The following is an 18,811-nucleotide window of genomic DNA, read 5'->3' as shown; positions in this document are numbered from 1 at the left end:
AGTGTAAGAGGGTTCCCTTTTCTCCACACCCTCTCCAGCATTTATTGCTTGTAGACTTTTGGATAGCAGCCATCCTGACTGGTGTGTAATGGTACCTCATTGTGGTTTTGATTTGCATTTCTCTGATAATGAGTGATGTTGAGCATCTTTTCATGTGTTTGTTAGCCATCTGTATGTCTTCTTTGGAGAAATGTCTGTTTAGTTCTTTGGCCCATTTTTTGATTGGGTCATTTATTTTTCTGGAATTGAGCTGCAGGAGTTGCTTGTATATTTTTGAGATTAATCCTTTGTCTGTTTCTTCATTTGCTATTATTTTCTCCCAATCTGAGGGCTGTCTTTTCACCTTACTTATAGTTTCCTTTGTAGTGCAAAAGCTTTTAAGTTTCATTAGGTCCCATTTGTTTATTTTTGCTTTTATTTCCAATATTCTGGGAGGTGGGTCATAGAGGATCCTGCTGTGATTTATGTCGGAGAGTGTTTTGCCTATGTTCTCCTCTAGGAGTTTTATAGTTTCTGGTCTTACATTTAGATCTTTAATCCATTTTGAGTTTATTTTTGTGTATGGTGTTAGAAAGTGTTCTAGTTTCATTCTTTTACAAGTGGTTGACCAGTTTTCCCAGCACCACTTGTTAAAGAGGTTGTCTTTTTTCCATTGTATATCCTTGCCTCCTTTGTCAAAGATAAGGTGTCCATAGGTTCGTGGATTTATCTCTGGGCTTTCTATTCTGTTCCATTGATCTATATTTCTGTCTTTGTGCCAGTACCATACTGTCTTGATGACTGTGGCTTTGTAGTAGAGTCTGAAGTCAGGCAGGTTGATTCCTCCAGTTCCATTCTTCTTTCTCAAGATTACTTTGGCTATTCGAGGTTTTTTGTATTTCCATACAAATTGTGAAATTCTTTGTTCGAGTTCTGTGAAAAATACCATTGGTAGCTTGATAGGGATTGCATTGAATCTATAGACTGCTTTGGGTAGTATAGCCATTTTGACAATATTGCTTCTTCCAATCCATGAACACGGTATGTTTCTCCATCTGTTTGTGTCCTCTTTGATTTCTTTCATCAGTGTTTTATAGTTTTCTATGTATAGGTCCTTTGTTTCTTTAGGTATGCTTCCTGCTTTCAAACCATGTCTAGTTTATTTGTTAATGCTGGTTGCTTGATAAGTTCTAAGGCATCATCCAGACTTTTGGCAAGAAAATGAGCTCCTTGTGGAGGTTCCTTGAGTTCTCTATTGAGAACTCAATAATATAATTATATTAATTTTGTCTTTGAAAGTTCAATTCTTCTCTGGAATGATGAACCACATCTTCCTACCCATAATCACCAAATTCTGTTTATCTTCTACTGAAGAGGAATGCTTGAATTCATACCTGAGCAAGGGCTAGGGCAAGTTCCCATTCTTGCTGATGTCCCATGCTTTGGGACAGGGTGATGATGCAGTTTAGCAGATGAACCATCTTTATCTTTAAAATATGTTAACTTGTATGTAGAAAGCATTAAATCAATTAAAATGTTAGATTTTCTAAATCTGTCTTTAAGACATTAATCATTATTTTCTTTCCATTTAGTTTGAAATTTTAAAAATAATGAATCCTTAGATAAAAACTATTGGTGTTTGCTACTTACAAGAAGTGTTGTTCAAATTTCCATCAGAAATGTTCTTTATCTTCCTGCCTACATATAAAAAAAGGTGTGTGTGTGTGTGTGTGTGTGTGTGTGTGTGCGTGCGTGTATTTGAAGCTTGGAATGAATTCTTTTTACTTATTTTTGAAATCAGGACTGTATTTATATTTGCCTACACCAAATGATAGTCTGGGTAAATATGAAAAAAAGAGGTTGAATTAATGTAAAAAAAACTCTAAAATTCTTATTTTTAGGGGAAAAGGTAAACGAAATTCATACTACAAATACAGATGATTTAATAGTCTAATTTCAAACTAGATGATTCTTCTTACTGGTTGCATGTTAATTATAAAGTACTTAAAGTACTAAAAATTAATTTTTCCCTTTGAGACTTTTAAAGTTATCTTTGTCAATATCGAGATAACTTAAAAAGTCTCAAAGGAAAAAAGGCTCCAAAATCACTGCTGATGGTGACTGCAGCCATGAAATTAAAAGACGCTTGCTCCTTGGAAGAAAATCTATGACAAACCTAGATAGCATATTAAAAAGCAGAGACATTACTTTGTCGACAAAGGTCCATATAGTCAAAGCTATGGTTTTTCCAGTAGCCATGTATGGGTGTGAGAGTTGGACTATAAAGCTTAGAGCTGAAGAATTGATGATTTTGAATTGTGGTGTTAGAGAAGACTCTTAAGAGTCCCTTAAGATCAAACCAGTCAATCTTAAAGGAAATCAACCCTGAATATTCATTGGAAGGACTGAAGCTGAAGCTCCAATATTTTGGTATCTAAAGAGATTGGTATCTAAAGAACTATGCTTGCTTTATTTTGGTCTAAATTATTTAAAACTTATTATTTTCTCATTTATAAACTTATGAGGAATGCCCACCACATTGTTTGGCACATAGTAGACATTAAATAAATGCTTAACTCCTTTTTAAGAAGTGGATTAAAAGCATTGAGATATGAGTTTGCTTAATTAGAATGCATTTCAGAAAAGGGGAAAAATAAGCTAAGTTAGCAACTCTTTGGTTTGGCATTGTAAATGCTCTTGGAACCTTGGTATGGAGACTTGGATTATTTCACTCATCCAAAAATCTAGGTAAGAAATGAAGCATCAAAGACCCAGATTAAAAGTGGGCAATAAAAATAAATTGATACTTAATGGTAGACAGAAATCATCCAAAGATGACCATGCATGCATGGGTATATGTACTTAACAACATAGATTTTTACAAAAGTTAAAAAAATATTTCTTTATTTTTCTTACTGCAAATGACTGTAGCAATGAGCAACTATCATTTCCTTCTCCCCTTCTTTCAGCTCATATGGAAAAACAAATTACTTGGTATATAAATAGAGGTTATCAGCAGTAATGCTAATTGATGGTATAACTGCCAAATACCAAGTTATATTCTGACAAAGAATATGACTAATGTTACTCAATAACATTTCATCAATCACGGGTCAGAAAATTACCAACAGTCAGTATTTTCTTTGGATCAGTAATGCAACTTAAAAGTTGCAGTTAGTATAATTAAAGGCCAGTCACCAGATAAAAAGTCTTAGTTTGTAATTTTTTTTCTTTTTTTTTACTAAGAAAGGCTATGTATTAAGTGACGTTTGAGCTCAATCCAAAGTATGGGGAAAAAACTCAACAATATGATTAAAAACTTTCAATCAGTATTTAATGAGTACCTACCCAGTGCCCAAAAAGGACACTCTAGGAGATATAATGGTAGAGGATATAAAATCTCTATTCCCCTTGAATTTATAGTATGATTGAGTAAAGAGAATGAACAGATTTAAATCACAAAGCAAAAACTCAATGGCTGAAAATGAAGTGCTATAGGATGTTTAAAGATAAGCAGAATTATGTGAGCTGGAATTATCAGAAAATAGCATTGCATGGATGGTAAATTTCAAGAAGATGTGGAAATGGGAGGCATTTCAGGGGTCCATTTTGTCCCTACCAGCTGAGTTCCTAAATGAGCATATAAAAATTTAGTTAATGAAACACATAAAAAGGCAGTTATGTATCCTACCAATGGTTTAAGACAAAAAAGTTTAATGCAGCGAAAAATTGTTTAGGAAGTCACACACTTTGTGGCCATTAAATTACATGGCAACTGATCTAATTGATAATTATGAAATTGTCAAAGCAAACTTGAGCGATAGGACTCAGAAGTAGGAATAAAGAGCCAAAAGTGGAGTCAAGTGTAAAATACAATGATAGATTTTGAAAGATACAGGTAAATTATTCATCTTAGGTGCCAAGGGTAGTGAGCAGTTAACAATATCAAGGCACTTTGAGCAAGATAGGAAATAATATTGGATCAGCAAACAGTAAGTTATTGGTATTGTTTCACAAAAGGAAACAAAGACCAGAATGAGTGAAATATGAAAGGAGAGTTTGCATATTATTTAGAACATTCTGGAAGCATTCAGATAGCAATCAGATTCTTTCAACAACAAAGATGACCATTACAGAAATCTTTGTTTTGGTGACCATTTTGGTATATCATAATAGAGAAAAAACTCTTAAGAGTCCTTTGGACAACAAGGAGATCAAGCCAGTCAACCCTAAAGGAAATCAACCCTGAATATTCAGTGGAAGGACTAATGCTGAAGTTGAGGTTCCAATACTTTGGCAACCTGGTGTGAAGAGCTGACTCATTGGAAAAGACTGATGCTGGGAAAGATTGAGGGCAGGAGGAGAAGAGGGCAACAGAGAATGAGATGGTTGGATGACATCACTGACTCAATGGACATGAGTTTGAGCAAACTCCAGGAGATGGTGAAGGACAGGGAATCCTGGCATGCTGCAGTCCGTAGAGTTGTAAAGAGTTGGACATGACTGAGAGACTGAACAACAATAGAGAAAAATACCTTCAAAAATAAAATTTTGTTTCTCTCATGAAAAGGTAGAGTGCTAAATGTGAACACAGTAAACTGCCGCTTCAGCATTACATAGGATAACAACACAGATTCTAATGCTGTGCTTTCATACCATCAAGTAGTGTGATGGAAGACTAATCCACTTTGTGAGATTAGAGCAGCTTGTTAATGTCAAAAAGAATTTAGGATATCAGAGGTTTGTCTTGCTCTGAAATCTATATAGGCAGCAAACTTTCATTCCTCCTTGCTAATCTCTGTTCGGTTTGTTCTTGGTGTTCATCACTAACGCAGATATACACACTTGAAAGGTTAGAAAAGAAACAGAAAAATATATAAGATATTTAAAGGAACACTAAAACTTAATGTCTGTAAAATACACAAAGCTATGTAATGGCCAAGAATAAATATTAGAATTGGAGTCAGTCTATCTTCTTCCTTCCAGGAAGCTAGTTATAACATCATCATGAGCATATCTCTGGAAACAAGAGTGCCTGCATTTGCCACTTTAGTAAGTTGTGAGTCCTCAAGCTAAATTAATTACATAACTTTTTGTGCCTTAGTTTTCTCATCTTTACACTAATAAAAGTACCTATCTCTTAGAGTTGTTGTGAGGACTAACTGATTTACGTTTTCAGATAAGTTACTGGAGCCAACTGAAAGTTGAAAGTACTTGCCATTCTACTTATTTGTTTATTTTTATTGAGTGCGAGTTTCCCAAATGATTTTGCAAAGCTGTGATTTTATTTCTGAGAGTTGTTAGTATACAACTGTGTTAAATTTATTTGGGGCTGCTATGTGCTTAGTATGACAACCCACTCCAGTATTCTTGCCTGGAGAATCCCGTGGACAGAGGAGCCTGGCAGTTTACACTCCATCAGGTCACAAAGTGCTGGGCATGACTGAAGTGACTTAGCCCATGTGCTTGTTTCACATATTGCTATCTTTCAGTGTTCGCATTACATGGCTGTGTTGTCTTACCTGCAACCAAGAGCATGTGCATTACATCATCATGTAATAGAAGGCCAGTAGAGTATTTTTTACTGAATTTTCATGTCTTGCCCTAGCAAGATTAGTGTGTCTCAAAATGTAGTCTGCTAGCCACCTGCTGTACATATAGTGTGCTTATTAACTATAAGTATTTCTGGGTTCTCCCACAGGACTACCAAATCATAACTTATTGGAGTTGGATGAAGGAAAATAAATTGCTTTTAAAAACTAGTATACTGTATTTAAGTTGAACAAATGTGACTAAAATTTGAGAACCACTGATTATTTGGTATACTCTCATAGTTGCTCTTAACTTTTTTGGTCATGTTTTCTTTCATATATTCTTTTATCTTTTATCTCTTTGGAGTAAAGTTTACAGATAGAAAGAAAGCAGTGTTTTACTTAACTGAACAATAATTCTACATATTACTAAACATAAAATTAGCTGTTTGTTCTAAATTGTCAGCTACATTAGCCTGTCTGACATTTTCCTAAGTTAAACAGTATAACATGCCCAAAAGAACATAAGTCAAATAGCAACTAATCTGGTAAAAGATATAGCATGAAGCAATGCAAAGCCACTAGCATGCTGGAACTTATCAAGTACTATGCTATCAAGCATTGTGCTAAGCATATTACATACATTACACTATTCAGTTGTCATTACATTCTTAAAGAGTGAGAACTAATAATTACAGATGAAGAGACTGAGGTTTAGAGATTTGAAGCAACCTTCCTAGAATCACTCACAAAGAAAATGTCTGGAATGCAAAATAAGCTGTATGATTTCTAATAATGATCTTGATACAATGTGCATTAGAAGGAGTGAGAATGTATATCAAAAAACCAGTAATTTTGAAAGGATTAAATGAGTGACTCGAGAAGAAAAAGAAAATCCAACCGTCTTTAATAGGAGGGTTGTGGAAGCTTTTAGAAAATATACTAACATTGATCCCTTCACTTGGGAAGATCAATCCCTGCCAGGACAATATTTTATCAGCCACTGTGACCCTGATATTAGGTGGAAACTCCAAAAGTTACAATTAAAGCCATAGACCCCCTTGCCCAAACTCATAGAGGTGACATTTGGGATATTTAGTAATTAGATCAAGCTAAGGAGGAAGAGAGAATCCAATATGAGAAAAGGAGGCCAGGGCTCATGCAAAACTGATAACTGTTGCTGTCAGCCATGCTTTGTGACTTCAGGACAACCAAGAGGGCCAAGGAAGTTCAACTATCCATCTGTAGGTAAGACCAACAAGGCTGAATGCTTCAAATGCAAGTCAGCTGGCCACTGGGCCTGAGAATGCCAGTAAGAGCCCCCTGGAGCAGCCCGGCCTGCACACAAACGTATCATTGGAAGACAGACTGCCCTGGGTCCCAAAGGGGAAGAGGGGCTCCTGCTCCTGAGATGGACATGCTGGATGACTGAGACTGCCCGGGAATTCTGGTGGCTCCCCCAGTGAGATGTCTATCTTCATCCAGGAGTCCCACATAGTCCTTGACATGGTAGGTACAAGATTGATTCTTAATTGATATACAGCCACTTACTCTGTCTTGATTTCTCAAGCTTTCCTCCAAAAATTGTACTGTGACTGGTACCAATGAAAGGCCTCACACCTGTTACTATACTGGCCTCTCATTTGCCAGTTTGAACAGTGGTTGATTTCACCTGTCTTTTTATTAATAGTTGTGCATGACTGTACCACCTTCCTTCCAGAAAGAGACCTTCTGGGCTCCCTTGGGTCCATACTATGGTTAGGAGGCCCCAAACAGCTCTTTATCTTGACTCTGACCAAGACAGCCTAGCCATCAGAGCAAGGTCTTATTCTCAGCCATATTCTACAAGCCTTGAACCCTTCAATATGTGATAAAGAAATCCCATGAGGGGCCTTAAAGCCTAATTTGTAAGAATTAGCCTTAGGCCAGAAGCCATCTGTCCTAACAAGAGACAATATCCCATAAAGTTGAAAACAATCTCTCATAGATAAATTCTTAGAACATGGCTTCTTGATGCCCTGCCAGTTTCTGTGCAATATCCCTATTTTGCATGTCATTAAGCCAAATGGGGAAATAGGATGGTATAAGACCTTAGTGTAGTAACTGATGCAATGGTCCATATACATCCCCTTGTGGCCAGTCCTTATATATTAGCCCAAATCCCTGAGGACAATGGATGGTTTACTATACTCCATCTCAAGGATGCCTCTTTTTGTATCCCAGTTCATCCCTCATTGCAATATCTGTTTGCCCTCAAGTGAATTATCCCCAACTCAGGCCAAATGCAACAACATATCTGGACAGTATTGCCTTAGGGACAGCTCATACTTGTTTCTTCTGCTTCAGTTATGTCCAACTCTTTGTGACTCTATGGACTGTAACCCACCAGGGTCCTCTGCCCATGGGATTCTCTAGGTAAGGATACTGGAGTGGGTTGCCATGCTCTTCCCCAGAGGATTTTCCCAATCCAGGGATCAAACCCATGTCTCATTATATCTCCTGAACTGGCAGATGGGTTCTTTACCACTAGTGCCAGCTGGGAAGCACCTTGGGCTTCCTTGGTGGCTCAGACAGTAAAGAATCTGCCTGCAATGCAGAAGACCTGGGTTCGATCCCTGGGTTGGGAAGATCCCCTGGAGAAGGGAGTGACTACAAACTCCAGTATTCTTGCCAGGAGAATTCCATGGACAGAGCAGCCTGGTGAGTTATATTGTTTGGGCTTCCGTGGTAGCCCAGGTGGTAAAGAATTGGCTAGCAATGTGGGAGCCCCAGGTTCAATCCCTGGGTTGGGAAGATCCCCCAGTGAAGGAAATGGCAAGCCACTCCAGTATTCTTGCCTGGAGAATTCCATGGACAGAGGAGTTTGGTGGGCTACAGTCCGAGGGTCCGGACCTGACTGAATGACTAACACTTTCACTTTCACATTTCATGCTTGTTAACCCAGGTCCTAGGAAAAGAACTGAGGGAAATAAATTTAAAAGAAGAGGCAATTCTACAGTGTGTAGATGATATATTTATATGTAGCCCCTCCATGGAGGTCTCATTCAAAATACCATTGCAGTCCTTAATTTCCTTGGGGCCCAGGGTTACAGAGTCTTTCAGACAAACACACAAATCTCAAATGCCCAAATCACAAAGCAACAAATTAACGATCTGAGATATATAATACACCCTGAAAATAGACAGTTATCTCCATATAGAAAACAAACTATAGTAGGTCCAAAAACAAAGAAACATCTTTGTATCTATCTTTTGGGGCACGGGAGGATTTTCTAAAATTTGGACTCTAGCATTTGGGCTAATAACTAAACTTCTATATGAAGCCACTAAAGGCCCAGATACAGAACCATTATTTTGGAATGGAGAACAGAAAAAGCTTTCAAATCTATCGAGCAAACCCTCACCAGAGTCCCTGCTCTGGGTCTCCCCAGCTTGAAAAAGTCATTCATCTTGCATGTGGCTGAAAAGCAGGGGGTGGTTCTGGGAATCCTTATACAGAAGCTAGGGGAAGTTCCCCATTCTATAGTCCATTTTTCCAAACAACTAGTTTCTGTGACCTGAGGTTTATCTGGCTCCCTCTGGACAGTAGCTGCCACCGTTTTATTAGTGGAAGAAGCTAACAAGCTTAACTTCCACCAATCACTAGAAGTCCAGACTCTCATCAAGAATAAAGGAGTCTAGAGAATGTACAAATATAACAATGCATATGGCCCTTAGGGTGGTTGGCAAATATCTACATGAGTCTGGAGAAACATTCAAGAATGTTTACTTGTATAATAAAAAAATAAACTTTTAGGGAAAACTTTAAATTTATATAAAGATTTCATAGAAAAATCTTAACTTTAATAAGAATGAGGTTGTCACTCTAAATTACTATTTTGTATCAGTTTTTTTTTAACTATAATGACTTCATGAAATGCCTGATTAAAAATGGAAAGTGTTGGGAAAATACCAAATAGTAATTTATCATCCAAACCAGGAGACATTTAAGAGTAGAAGGGGGTGCTGTTTAATTATACTGGGGCAATGATTGTGAATCAAGGCTGTTGACTCTAATGGGAAATATGATTGCCTTAACATGGCCCCACCCACACTCCAACTGGCTATTTAAAAAGCTTAGGAAATCAATATCTCAGGGAACATGTGAAATTCACTTGCAGTACTTAATTGTGGAGACCAAGTCTCGTGCTGAAATAGGAAAGTTGTGTAAAAGTGAACAAATAATGGTGAGGCTTCAAGAAGAGTGCCGGTAGGCATACACATCACTGCCCCTGCTTATCTGTACATTTTCCCAACATTGAAATACCCCTCAGCTGATAAGCTTTACCTCCATGCACACAGAATTTTCAATTACCTTTTTAGTGCCCACACTTAAATATTTTAAATGGCAAGGCAATAATTTCTACACATTTGTGGAGAGATTTTCATGTGAAACACAAAGAGCAAAGCAAGCTTTCTGAGAATACTAGAGAAAGTGAGATATTAAAGAAACAGAGACAATGCAGGCAGTAAAAAACCCCCACTATATATAATACTCTCAGAAAAATAAGACAACGCCTGAAAAAAGAGCATGATACCTGAAAAAAGGAACTTTAAGGGAGAAAGGGGATATGTGGAAACAACCAAAAACCTTGTTAAAACTGTGAGAGCAGACACGAGAGAACTGAAGCTAGATAATGAGATAAAGAAAACAATGAAATCAGCCTATGAGAGGAGCCCTGGGAGATCTCAGGGAAGCAGCTATGTTGCAGGTCTAGAGGATAGAAGTGTGTTTGGAACTTCGGAAGAAATGCCGTCTTCCTCCCCTTGCTATCTCTGGGAATTGGTTCCAGAACCTCTTTTGCATACCAAAATCCACAGATGCTCAAGTTCTTTATATAAAATGGAGTAGTATTTGCATGCAATATTAATATATCCTCCCCTATACTTCAAATTATCTCTAGATCATTTATCGTGACTGATACAATGCAGATATTATATAAATAGTTGTAAATATAATGTAAATGCTTTGTAAATAGTTGCTTGTGTGCTGCAAATTCAAGTATTTTTTTTTTAATTTCTGAAAATTTCTTTCAAATATTTTTGATCTGCCATAAGGGGTTTCCAGGTGGCTCAGTGGTAGAGTCCACTTGCTAATGCAGGAGACACGGGTTTGATCTCTGGATCAGGAAGATCCCTTGGGGAAGGAAATGGCTACACACTCCAGTATTCTTGCCTGGGAAATCCGTGGACAGAAGAGCCTGGCTGCCTACAGTCCATGGGGTTGCAAGAGTCCTACACAACTTAGTGACTAAACAACAACACAGTACATTAACTAAAAAAAAAGAAGCGACATAAATGCATATGTGTGGAAAGATCTCTGCAGAATATATAAATATTTGTAATTAACAATGGCTAACTTTAGATGGTTGAATTTTTAGTGATCTAAAAAAGGAATTAATTGTATTTAAATTTTGCCTATAACTAATTTGTATTATGTGTCTAATTACCTGGAAGAAAATGCTGAAAGTCAGAGATACCCAGACAAGAGCTGACAAAATGAGTTTAAGCTCCAAGGCCCCTCGCTTGCCCTAGGGAGGCATTTTGTATTCATAAATATTGTTTTCTTTTGCTTAAATAACAGCTACCCCCACATATTGTATAAGCTTTAGGCCCTACAAAACCTAAATCTGACCTTAGATGTAGGTTCAAACTCCAGTCCCACAGCTTACTAGTGTGTGATCATAGACAACTCACTTTTTTTCTGCATAAAAGTTATATTTTATTACCATGTTAAAAAATGTGTGAATTTGTCATGGACAGACAAAGTGAGAACAAAGGTGGGGAGAGATAGAAGGCAAAATAAGGCAAAATCCTGTTCCATATGCAACAGGGTTTAGTCAATGTACTAACTTGAAAATGCTGATATGAAGCAGCATTAAAATAAAATTATGTATAGTACAGTATCACATGTCTTTCATTAGGCAAATATAGAATGTTTATAAAATAATCATAAGGGGTGAAATTCATTTTTCATATATGATTGGCAATGGTTGTCCCACTATTAGATAATTTTTTATAAAAGGAAAAATTAAAAATTAATAAACTATGCAAAGTTGCCATATTTATACTTTTAAGTAGTAAAAATTATAATGCAAATTAGGACATACAATAATCTTACAATATTATACAAGGCAATGAAAATAAAAATAGAACATAAAATTTGTCCTTTATAAAATGTGTATTTTGCATTTTCTGATGCAAATATAGCACAATAGGGATTATTACACTATTAATACCAGTTTGTTTCCATGCTTTTATATTGTCCATTTATCACAAACTTGCAATTATAATGCTGCTAAAAAGAATTGTGCTATACCAAAAAAAATATATAAGGCAGAAAGTGTGGACAATAGGAATATATAGAATAGAAATGATAGATAAGGTGCTGGTTTGGGCAGAGTAGTTGTGGTATATCATACAATATTTGTGGATTTTTCAAGCCCAAAGCATTTTCTATATGGCAACTAAAATTTGTCACTTGCCATCTGCCTCTGCAAGGATTAGGTCAATAGCCATAGTGGTTGCCAACCTTCAATGCACCCTGATAGGAGTTCAGTGAGGAGATCAGGAATGAGGCAGTCTGTGTTCCTGGAAAAACTGGCAAAACAGACTTTCAGATAGATATTTTTGTGAAACTTTATGAGCTCAATTTCTTATTTCTCCTCATATCTAAAAAGCACTAAAATCATTAACAGAGAATATGCTCCTCGTGACTAGCAGCAACCTCCTGCCAAAATCTGTTCTTGATTGCACGTATCCCTCTTCACTAATATCACATCTATACCGACTTCTGCCTCCACCACTTCAGAGCAGCTCTCAGAGCAGCCCTTTGAGAGACTCTTTCCTGGGCTATAGTTCTCATTCGGCCCCAAATAAAACCTAACTCACCACTTTCACATTGTGCTTTTTTGTTTTCAATTGACATACATTCTGTGATTTCATATCAATGCCTTTTTTCAAGTTTGGCAAACATCAGGGAAAATTTAATTAGTTCCATATATCTCACGTATCAGAAATATAAGATGTCAATACACTAGTTACTTCTTAATGTCGTATCTGATGATATGTTTATTTCAAGGATATGTGTGTGTGTGTATATCTTTAATATATATATGGAGAAGAGAAATATATATCAATAGATATAAGTAAATGCACATACATTCTATTCATTGCACAAAACACTTAAGCATTCTGGGTTAGGAACAGCAGCACTCAGGATAGTGGGAAGTACTTTTACCTTGGGCATTATCACTACTATAACGTAGGCAAATTCTTTATGATTTCCTTATTTGGAAAAGGAAGATGCTATCATTTCCATCTCAGAGTCACTGTAATGATTAGTTTTCATACTAGAAAAAGAATGTCTTTTACTGGATCTGGTAAATATTAAGGACTATACATATTGATTCTTTTCTTTTTAACATCTTTTGAAGTAATAAAATTTTAAGAGGAGTTGTGTGTTTCTTATCATTCTAGAACCAGACTTAAATCACTGCTGAATGTGAAATAAAAGTTCTACCTTGGAATTTCCAGAAGCCTAAGAAGTGTAGCTACTTAGGTTTCATGTTTTGTTTGTGGTTTTCTCATAATTAGTTATATTTTGCTTTCTTGTTTCAACAATGTGTATTTGGCTTTAGCTATGAGTGAGAAAGATCTAGCCATCTCTGAAAATCTTGGTGTTAGTTTCCTAAGGCAGCCATAAACAAGTACCACAAACTGGGTGGCTTAAGATGATAGAAATGTATTGTATGTGCCTGTGCCCAAACTTATCTTTTCATATAAAGTAACTAGTCATTGGACTTAGAACTTAACCTGATTCAGGATGACCTCATCTTAACTTGAGTATAGCCGCAAAGGCCCCATGTAGACAAATAATGTCACATTCACGGGTACCTTGTGTTGGGACTTCAGCATACCTTTGTTGTTACTGCTGTTTAGTCGCCCAGTCATGTTCGATTCTTTGCAATCCGTTGGGCTGCAGCACACTGGCCTCCCTGTCCCTCACCATCTCCAGGAGTTTGCCCAAGTTCCTATTCATTGCATTGGTGATGCTGTCCAGTCATCTCATCCTCTGATGCCTTCTCCTTTTGCCCTCAATCTTTCCTGGCATCAGGGACTTTTCTAATGAGTTGTCTGTTTGCATCAGATGCTTCAGCTTCAGCATTGATCCTTCCAGTGAATATTCAGGGTTTATCTCCCTTAAAATTGACTGGTTTGATCTCCTTGCTGTCCAAGGGACTTCCAGGAGTCTTCTCCAGCACCACAGTTCAAAGGCATTCTTTGGCATTCTGCCTTCTTTACGGTCCAGCTCTCACAACCCTACGGTAACTCACTAGGAAGGCTATAGCCTTGACTATATGGACCTTTGTTGGCAGGGTAATGTCTCTGCTTTTCAACGCAGTGTCTAGACTTGTCATTGCTTTCCTGCCCAGAAGCAATTGTCTTCTGATTTCATGGCTGCAGTCACTGCCCATAGTGATTTTGGAGCCCAAGAAGAGGAAATCTGTCACTACTTCCACATTTTCCCCTGCTATTTGCCTTGCAGTAATGGGGCCGGATGCCTTGATCTTAGTTTTTTTTTTTTTTTTTAATATTTGGTCTTAAGCCAGCTCTTTACTCTCCTCCTTCACCCTCATCAAGAGGCTCTTTAGTTCCTCTTCACTTTCTGCCATTAGAGTGGTATCATCCGCGTATCTGAGGTTGTTGATGTTTCTCCCACATATCTTGATTCCAGGTTTTAACTCATCCAAACCAGCATTTCTCATGATGTGCTCAGCGTACAGGTTAAACAAACAAGGTGACAGCAGACAGCCCTGTCCATACTCCTTTCTCAATCCTGAACCAATCAGTTGTTCCAAACAGAGTTCTAGCTCTTGCTTCTTGACCCGCATGTGGGTTCCTCAGGAGACATCTTGTATTCCCATCTCTCTAAGAGCTTACCACAGTTTGTCATGATCCACACAGTCAAAGGCTTTAGCATAATCAATATAACAGAGGTAGATGCTTTTCTGAAATTTCCTTGCCTTCTCTATAATCCAGCCAATGCTGGCAATTTGATTTCTAGTTCCTCTTCCTTTTCTAAATCCAGCTTGGACATCTTGGTTCTCATAATGCTGAGAGATAATTACATAATTACATAATCCTACCATGTAAGATTTTAAGCATGACCTTACTAGCATGGGAGAGGAGTGCAATTGTCTGAAGTTTTTAGCACATTCTTTGGTACTAGCTTTCTTGGGAATTGGGATGAGGATTGTCCTTTTCCAGTCCTGTGGCCACTTCTGGGTCTTCCAAACTTACTGACATAAAGAATGCAAAACCTTGATGGCATCATCCTTTAGGAATTTAAATAGTTCTGCTGGAATTTCACTGCATCCATTAGTTTTATTAACATCAGTGCTTCTTAAGGATCACTTGCCTTCACACTCCAGAATGTCTGGCTCTGGATGACTAACCACACCATCATAGTAATCCAGTTCAATAAGATATTTTTTGTACAGGTCTTCCATGTATTCTTTCCATCTCTCTGTGATCTCTTCAGCATCTATTAGGTCTCTACCATTTTTATCCTTTATTGTGCCCATCTTTGGGTAAAGTGCTCCCTTGATGTTTCCAAATATCTTGAAGAGATTGCTAGTCTTTCCCCTTTTGTTGTTTTCTTCTATTATTAAGCATTGTTCATTGAAGATCTTCTTGTCTCTTCTAGCTATTTTTTGGAACTCGGCATTTAATTGGATGTACCTTTCCCTCTCTCCCTTGCTTTTCACTTCTGTTCATTCTTCTGTTATTTGTAAAGCCTCCTCAGCTACGCATTTTCCCTTCTTGCTTTTCTTTTTCTTTGGGATGATTTTGTTCACCGCTTCCTGTACTATATTACAGACCTCTGTCCATAGTTCTTCAGGCACACTGTTAGCTAGATCTAGTTCCTTAAATCTATTCATTATCTCTATTGCAAATTGTACAGGATTTTATTTAAGTCATACCTGGCTGGCCTATTGTTTTTCCCAGTTTTCTTTAGTTTAAGTCTGAATTTTGCTATGATAAGCATACCTTTACAGGTAAACAATTTTACCCACGTCTTATAGCAAGCATACTAGCCACACAGAGATATGATCAACTTTAAGCTCCTTATTTTACTTTAATTGATATGATTTTCTAACTTCTAGCAAAGAAAGGAAAAGAAAAGGTTTTGTGAAGCTTCAACAGAAATTTAATAAATCAAACATCACTGTCATCTGATCGTGAGTTTTAAAGGAGGTTTCTGTTTTCCTTATATTGAATATTACCTAATTTTCATGAGATCTTTTCAATTTTGCCAATTAATTTATGTAAATTTAGCAATTTATGAACAAGTATCAAAGGATCAATCTTGGCTTCTCCTCACTTTACAGAAAAGAAATATGGAGAAAACATTTAGCATATTTTAGAGAACACTAAATTATAAATCTACTTCCTTACTCATGATGAAAAGTAAGCTAGCTGCTAAGCCAGAATATAAGGTTTACTTTGGAAACTTCCACTAATATCTTTTTATCTGAAAACCCAATTCATGAGCCACGTTAGTATTCCTTTGAGGCAGAATGAAAATGTTTATTACAGCTATAAGTGGTTCAGGCCAAAATGACGTGTATACCACTAAATAAACTCAAGGGACCCTAATAAAAATCTCTTTGTGTAACAGATCTTAAAAGTGCAAATGCTTCCTATTTTGAATGTTACCCAGAAGATAGTTCCTTACTAACCCAAACAAATTAGTATCAAATTAGCTAACTCATTCCTCTTTATATCTGTTTTATTCTTTAGTTCTTCAAAGAAAGAAATATACCTTTGCATACATTCTTCCTGATTTTTTAAAATTCTGTATCAAACAATGTCTAATTTTGTGCCTCAAAAAGACCTAGCATTTTTGCTTCTTATATGTAAAAACACTAAATATCTAATTATCAAATTAAGATGTTTCAGTATTGATATATTTAGTTGCTCTTTCCTGAGTGTTCACATTGAATATTTCTATATCTCATAATATTGTTCTTAAAGCTTGCTCTCAACCCTCATTTTGCTTTGAATTCCAGGCACAAGTTAGGATTTCCACAAGAACATTTTAAGTTCCTTAAACAGGCACTGTGACCCGTTTGACTTTGTGTCAATAGACTGGCACATAGTAGATGCTGGTAAATGTTCTCTTGACTGGAGGAATGACACTGCCATGGTAATAGAATAATTGCCTGTAGCTACAAAACACCCTCTTAATTCTTTGAGTTTAGAGATGGGGTGTGCAGAGTGTATCTTCTTACACATTTACAGACTTGTTCAGAAATGCCTTTGGCATGACTTTTAAACTCAGAGGCACCTAGAGTGGTTCATATTTTACATAAAATATAGTTCTGTTTCACTCAGGATCCAGGCAGGAGACAAACGGTGCACTCAAATGAGATGACTGGAGAGAGTTTAAGGAAGATAACGTTTAGAGAGGCTTGGGCAGAGGTAAGAGAATGAAACAAGGTCTTGTGGCTGAGGCTGGGGAGAGGGCAGGTGTCACCTCTGGGCCTCAACAGGCAGAAGAAGGAGCAGTGGCAGAAACCTGAGGAAGCTTCCCAGGAAGGAACACGTACGATCTGAGTCCACAATGGGAGAGTCGGAGAGCTGGCGAATAAACACCCACCTTCCCGCTCCCCCACTTCTTGGTCTCTTGCTGGGACCTTTACAGGCAAGACCTAGCTGGAAGCCAGAGGACATGCAGTCTATAGATGGTCACAAAATACAGTGGAAAGAGGGGAAAAATGCAACTATGAAGGGACAGATTGTCAATACATAGTAGAGTTTCTTTCTTTTTTTATTTATTTTTTTCTTTTTTTTTAAAATTTTTAATTTTTTAATGTATAGCCTAAGCAAAAGGATGTTAAGAAAATCTTTTTAGACTTCTCTAGAGGATATTTTTTTAGTGAACATAGTAAAGGTCTAGAATTTAAGCTAGGGACAGTTTAGGTATTTTCTAGGCCAGAACATATAAAATTAGTATTTTTGATAATTGATCCATTCAATGTTTATGTAGAATGTGTTCGGCCTTGAAGTACAAAATGAAGCAGGGCAAAGGTTAACAGAGCTTTGCCGAGAGAATGTGCTGGTCAGAGAAAACACTGTCTTCCAGCAACACAAGAGACAACTCTACACATGGACATCACCAGATGGTCAACACTGAAATCAGACTGATTATATTCTTTTTAGCCAAAGATGGATAAGCTCTATACAGTCAGCAAAAAAAAAAAGACCAGGCCTGACTGTGGCTCCAATCATGAACTCCTTATGGCAAAATTCAGACTTAAATTGAAGAAAGCAGGGAAAACCACTAGACCATTCAAGTATGACCTAAATCAAATACCTTATGATTATACAGTGGAAGTGAGAAATATTCAATGGATTAGATCTGACAGAGTGCCTGTATGAATGGAAGTTCATGACATTGTACAGGAGGTGATGACCAAAACCATGTCCAAGAAAAAGAAATGCAAAAAGGCAAAATGGTTGTCTGAGGAGGGCTTACAAATAGCTGAGGAAAGAAGAGAAGCGAAAGGCAAGAGAAAAAGAAAGATATATCCATCTGAATGCTATCCCAGAGAATAGCAAGGAGAGAGAGACAAGAAAGCCTTTTTAAGTGAACAATGCAAAAAAAAAAAAAAAGAGGAAAACAATAGGATGGGAAAGACTAGAGATCTCTTTAAGAAAATTAGAGGTATCAAGGGAACATTTTATGCAAAGATGGGCACAATAAAGGACAGAAACAGTATAGACCTAACAAGCAGAAAATATTAAGAAGAGGTAGCAAGAATACACAGAAGAACTACACAAAAAAGATCTTAATATCCAAATAACCACGATGGTGTGATCACTCACCTAGAGTCAGATATCCAGGAGTACAAATTCAAGTGGGCCTTAAGAAGCATCACTACGGACAAACTAGTGGAGATGATGGAATTCCAGCTGACCTATTTCAAATCCTAATAGATGATGCTGTGAAAGTGCTACATTCAATGCCAGCGAATTTGGAAAACAGCAGCAGTCTTGGGACTGAAAAAGGTCAGTTTTCATTCCAATCCCAAAGAAAGGCAAAGCCAAAGCATCTTCAAAATATGGCACAATGGCACTCATTTCACATGCTAGCAAGGTAATGCTCAAAATTCTTCAAGTTAGGCTTCAACAGTATTTGAACCAAGAACTTCCAGATGTGCAAACTGGATTTAGAAATGGCAGAGGAACCAAAA

This window comes from Cervus canadensis, chromosome 25 (assembly GCF_019320065.1).
Source record: "Cervus canadensis isolate Bull #8, Minnesota chromosome 25, ASM1932006v1, whole genome shotgun sequence".
NCBI lineage: Eukaryota > Metazoa > Chordata > Mammalia > Artiodactyla > Cervidae > Cervus > Cervus canadensis.
This window is presented reverse-complemented; position numbering follows the sequence as displayed.